This window comes from Tupaia chinensis, unplaced genomic scaffold (genome assembly GCF_000334495.1).
Source record: "Tupaia chinensis unplaced genomic scaffold, TupChi_1.0 Scaffold000382_1, whole genome shotgun sequence".
NCBI lineage: Eukaryota > Metazoa > Chordata > Mammalia > Scandentia > Tupaiidae > Tupaia > Tupaia belangeri.
The window spans coordinates 2,141,690-2,148,336 of record NW_006159884.1 but is presented as its reverse complement, the minus strand read 5'-3'; positions in this window follow the sequence as shown (position 1 = coordinate 2,148,336).

The window sequence follows — 6,647 nt, the reverse complement described above, 5'->3', positions numbered from 1 at the left end:
AGACCTATGGCTCTAACGCCCTGTGACTATTTATAATCATGGTGTCATTTTTAATTTTAGGGCGTTCAGGCTTAAGTTGCTAAGATTTTTAAACCCATTCATCAAATGTTTTACCTTATTAAATTGTTTCAAAATAAAGATTCAGAAAAACCCACTATTTGTCTTTCAACTATGGGAAGGTTGATTCTAGTTACCTTCAGGATGTTGAATATATCAAAAGGAACAGAATTTAATGAAGCTATTTTTTTTTTCTTTTAAGAATTATTTTTAAAATTATTATTTTTATTTTCTATAAGGCATGTGCACTCATCAGAAAGAGAAAAAGACAGAAAGAAAGAGGCAGAGAAAGTGAAAAAGCAAGCTGCCTGGTCCAGGACTCAAATCAGTCAGCCAAGCAGGAGTCTAGAGCTTTAACCATTGGGGTCATGCCACCTGTTGTCCCCAATGATGAAGCTTTGTTATCTTAACCATCTACATTAAGTTTAAGTTGATATAAGCACAACATTCACCAGGAAGATGATAGTAATCATGGTTTATTAGTTGTACTAGCTTTACATATCCTGCCCTATAACTTTTAAGGCTATAATAGGTGATAGAAATAGTTGTTTGGGGACCAGAAGTTAGCGTAATGGCTATGTCGCTGGACTCCCATGTAGTAGACCGTGGTTCGAGTCCCAGACCCGGTGGTGTAAACTCATGCCGGGCACGTGTGCATGCATGCCCAAGATCCCGAGAGGAGAATGGAGAAGGGATTGTGGTGTGGCCATCCCCCCGGGGGGGTGATTTCTCACTTTCTGTCTCTCTGACTCTTTCTGTCTCTCTGGCGAGCATTCGAGCCCTATAGCAAAAACCTCTTTAAAAAAGAAGAAAAGAAAAGAAAAGAAATAATTGTTGTTATATAACTCTTACACTTACCTTGGGGCTTCTGTGATAATTATATGTCAACAAACCTTCGTGGTGTTCAGAAAGACGTGTATAGGAATGATCAACTGTGTCAATAGTATTTAAGAAATATCCATTTTGTGGGATTAAAAATAGTTTTATAATCCTTTGTGTTACCTTCAAAGACTTAGTTGTGTCCAAGTAGATTGCACGGAGCCAGGAAAGCTCTTTTTATCATAAGGTTTTGCTTTCTATTCCTCTGATTGGTAATTATAGAGACACTTTCAAAAAAAAAATTGGCTATAGTGAGGATATAGGTTGCAGAAGAATATCAAAATGCTTATCTTCTCATCAATTTTAGAAAAGTAAAATTGATATGCTTAGTTTAGTCACCTGCCCAGAGCCTGAGTTTCAGCTGATGCTTCATGATGCAAATATGTAACACTGTCCTCAGGTTCGCATCATTCACAAACTCATTAGGCTGATACTGGGGGTGTTATTGAACCTACTTTTCATAGAGAAATGATGAACAAAGTCTTTCTAAAAAAATCATAGATTTAGGGATGAAAACAAAATAACTGTGAAGCAATATTAGTCACCAACCTTCTCTGTGGCTACAAAACTTATGTCAGACACACATCTTTACATCAACACAGTTGAATGACTTCAAATCTGCCTTCTAAGAAAAAAAAAAACTGTATACAGAAAATAGAGGGATCTAAACCTAAATATGGCAGTTATTCAATGAATCACATCCTTGAAAGAAGCTATGGTGTGATGTTGGTACATTTTCATGAGAGTAAACATGATTTATAACTGGAGGCCAATAGTTACTTGAAAAGGATGTGCAACGGTTGGTTAATGTAGGGCAGAGCCTGCCATCGGCCATCCATTAAGCAACTCAAAGATTCCCTATAGGCAGATTTAAGCACACACAATATTTCAGTCATGGAAGTCAGAAATAAAAACAGATTCTACATGATGGCTCAACTGTTTCATTTTTAATGGTCATTAATGGCAGATAGAAAGGCTCAAGCTACTGGATAAACAACCAATTTGCTTGAAGTGTACACAAGGGATCGTATGCTCATTTGTTAATTTCTTTCTTGCTCTAGCATATAAAGTGTATTCATTCTCTGACAGAGGCGACCTTAATCTAGACTCATATAAACTGCAATTTTCTTTAGAATCTGTAGCGAATGGGGCTGGTACTAGAACCATGGTCTGTTATGTAGGGTTTGCTTTCTCTGCATAGTGCCTACCCAGTACACTGTGGAACAGGCTTTTTTATTTTTTAAAGGTTTTTCTTTGTTTATTTTGTGATAAGGGTACATGTGGTCGCTGGAGAGAGACAGATACAGAGAGAGGGAAAGTGGGAAATCATTCCCTGCCCCCCTGGGGTTGGGTATGGCCATGCCACCTTCCCTTTTCTTCTATTCTCCTCTAAGGATTTGGGGCACACACTCTCATGTGCCCAGCATGATTTCCAAGCGTTTAGTGCTGGAACTCGAACTATAGTCAGCTATGCAGAGTCCTTAAATTCCATGTCAAATGCTGGCCCCTTGGGGTTTTTTACCTTCCTTTTTTTTTAGCTGCTAAATTATGTTTGGAACCACAATGGCCATCAGTAAGAATGAAAAAATAAAATATTTTAAAATATGGGTAAGTAAACTAAGAAACACATTTTTTTCTTCTTCTTCTTCCTTTTTTTTTCAGGTAAAGTTAAAGTGTTCACTCAAGTAACAGTTCCAGTTTATAGTTTATTAAACAACTTTAATAACAATTTCAAAGAAAGAGATGCCCCCACAAAGTAGTACCTAAAGTAGAATTGCCTGTATAAAGGTATCATCAAGCCATCTATTTTGACAATATACAAATGACTATAAACTAAATCAACTGCATTTCTTTACGGTTATATTTCATATGTAAAACTGAGGTGATTCCAAAAAATTATAATTCTAGTATGATAAATTCTGTCATTATTATTTATAAACTAGCCCATTGTAAGAATATAATTCTGGGTCAGTCACAGTGGCATGGGCAACAGGGTGCTGCTACAAAATACTAGAGCCACAGAAAAATGTCCAGAGATTGAATTCCGGGTTGATCTGAATATGCTGGGTGTCCCCATGGGTCCACCTGTGATACTGGATGGTTGGAAGGCTTAGGGAGGAGTGTGGTATGGCAAGACTCTGTGTCTAATCTCTCTCTCTCTCTCTCTCTCTCTCTCTCTCTCTCTGTGTCTCCCACTCTTTCTTATGACAGAAAGAAATCTTGAAAAAAAAATTTAAAAAGAACATAATTCTGGGTTTGACCCATGGTCTAGCAGTTAAGGCAGCTGGATCCAACATGGCTGAACACTGGATCCTACATGGCTAACCAGGGTTCAAATCCTGGCCTAGCAGCTTGAAAAATACACCAAGTTCATGAATGAACATGCCCTAATTCCAAACAGGATGGAGAAATGGAGAAGGGATTATGGCATAGCCAGGCCCCATTTGTGGTGCTTTCTCTCTCTCCTTCTCTGTCTTCCTCTGGCAGATGCATGTACCATCTGGCAAATAAAGAATTATTATGACTCTAACAAAATTTTAAAAATAAAACTTCTAATCTGAAGTCAACATACCATTGTTTTGCAGCCAAAGCCAATCTTAAGTCTATTTTAAAGACAGAACTTGACAAAAACTTACTGTGGACATATATGCTTCCTTTATTTGTAGGTTAAGTAAGATTTATATTTGAGGGAAGTCATAGATTCAGTTTATATTCACCAATAAGAATTAAAGAGCGGTCATAGCTTGAAGCGTCCCATGTATATTCCTCTTTTTGTCAAGGACCATAAAAAACGAAAATTGGATTAACATGGCTAAATGTTCTTAGAACAATTTCCACAAATGCCAATAATTATAGATTTGAGTTACTTGGTTCTCATGGTTGTAATCTTTAGAAGTTTATTACAATGCACAAGGCAGAATCAGATACTTTCCACATGATACACATTTAACATCCTCATATTACAGACCATGGGCCAAGATTCTGGTTCAAATGCAATTAAGTTTAAGTGATACCTAATAAGAACCAAAGGACATGTTGAGAGAGCTTAAGTACCGTATTGTCTGTGCAACTGACAGACACGGCACCAGGAAAAAACGTCTAGCCTGGAAAGCTCCTTTCTCCATCTCCTACAGTCCTAAAGTAGACCACAGAGTCAATGTTTCTTGAAGGTGTATTTTAATGAAAGACATCCAAGGGCTTTCTGTTTTATTTTGTCAAGTAGGTGCAGTGGTGGTAGCGTTTGTGATAATAAATTATTAAGGTTTACGGGATGATGAGATATTCCTCTTATTTCTTTCTCTAACACACTATGGATGGGCACTAACAGACTAATGTCTTGAAAAAAAATAGACTAATGTCTTGAACAATTAATAGACTCTTTGACAAAGACATAGTCTTTGTATTTGTTATCAGATTCTTGTTATAGTAAAAACATTTAATGGAAAGTTCCCAAAATTAGTGCCATTAAAAATAGAATTGTGTACTATCTTAATGTATATTTATATTGTACTTAAGTCAGCACCAATTTTGTAAAACTACCATATGTTTAGTCTTGGGGAAAATTACTTCCTAAGCTCTGAGATACAGGGGTTTCCCAGCCACTGACTATCCAGTATTGCCCTGTGACAGTTTGTTTGGATTTCTGCTTTGAGAAAGAAGATACACGTTTCCCAAATGTACATTCTGGTTGATTCCCTTTGCCACATATTGATTTCGGAATTTTTATGATCAAAATGTATTTTTAACTTCCTTTTCAATTCTAGGCAATATCAAAAGTTTGTTTGTTGTCAGTGAGTTCCAACCAATATTAAACAATAAAACTTATAAAGACAGAACCCATCATTCTGTTTGAACAGTGATTAAATGTGTTTTGACACATTCTCTGAGAAATTACCTCTTAGAGCAAAGATCTCATCTCATTCCTTCCCTATGAACTTCAACAGCTCCACTCACTGAGGCAACTCATATTCAAGGCTGGATCCAGTTGCTTAAATGGAAAAGGTACATACAGCTTATGAGTAAAAGTCTCCTCCTAATTGTGGAGTGTTTTGTAGATTTCTATACGTGTATTCTTCCATGTTAGAAAACGAAGCAAAAATAATCCTTTTTAAAAAGACTTTATTTCTTCATGTAGGCTACCCTGTTTGTGAACATACCAACTATACAATTTTATGTACTTTGCTTGGGTAGTTTTCTCTGTTCTTCTGCAGTCTAAGATTCTATTTCAGAAATGCACAGTTCTAAACTAATCACTCAAGAATTGTTCTGATTTAAGTAAATTAAAGATGAAATGAAGTAGACTGTTTTTCATTTCTTTAACCTCCCAATCATACAAATTAAAGATGAAATGAAGTAGCCTGTTTTTCATTTCTTTAACCTCCCAATCATAATGATCTACAATGGAATTGGAATTCATCCATAATCCACAGGTGTGATTGAGAATTTCACCAACTTTCTTAAATATAAGAGGGGGCTTCAAAGCATGTGCATACGGTTTAATAAAGATTGTCAATTCAATCCTACTCATTGATTGGGAATAGAAATAAGAAAATAAGTCAATTTTCTTAAGCCAATAATATAATACAACCAAAACTTACCAGCTTTTTTTAAGTACTGATATTTATTAGCTATGGCCCTTACTCTCCAGAGAGCTAATTGGTCAAAAGCAAGCTTTTGTTAAAAGCTGAATTATTCATTTTTGACCAAACCACATTTGGCAGTAATTTGGATGTTAAACCATATCCAAAACAGTTCCTTAAAAATATCTTCTTAATGTGGACATAGAAAAATTCATCAGCAGAGGAAGACATAGTTGAACAACTAAGATAAAATCTTAGAACAACAACAAAAACATTTTTTAAATGCATGGAGGGATCATTATATGGGAATCACTGATTAAAACTAGAACAAAATTATTTGATTTAATTTGAAGAAGCATAATTAAATCATCCATTCAATTATCAAAAACAAAATTAAAATAAACAAGCTTAAAATGGCATAAAGATTTTGAAATCCTTCATTAAGAAGTCAAACTTGCCTGCAAGCTTTTTATTTTTAATGTTATTATAAGAACCTTCTCTCAAAGATTTTTAGATGGGATATCCTTTCATAGGATCTGTTTAGAAGTAAGGATAAGAAAGCTTCAAATCAAGTAGTTTTCAAAAAGTATCAGTTTTTAAAAGACAACTTACTTATCAAGTTACTTTATTAAGCAGTATATTTGGTTTTATTAATATTGTTTTATAGTTGCCAGAGCCTTTGACGTGTTTATATTCCTTGTGAATCTCAGAAAAGCACTGATTTAAGAAGTATCTTGTAGACAGAATTCCAAAGATCACTTTTAAACAAAATTGTCATGACAGATGTTTAATGTGAAAAGTAACTTTAAAAATTGGAAGAGGGACAATAGGTGGCATGGTAGTTAAGGTGCTGACTCCTACATGGTAGACTGTAGTTCAAGTCCTGAATCTGGCAGCTTGAAAATAATTCTTGGTTTGTATATGTGTATGCCCAAAATCCCTAGTGAAAAATGGAGGAGACAGGATTGTGACATGGCCATCCCCTGGGGGGGGGGGCATTTCTCACTTTTTTTCTCACTATTTCATTCTGTGTTTATTCACTGAGCACACATGCCTTTTTTTAAGGAAACAATCTTAAAAATATAATTAGAAAAGAATAACTAAAATAAGTTCAATTAATAAATGTAAGAA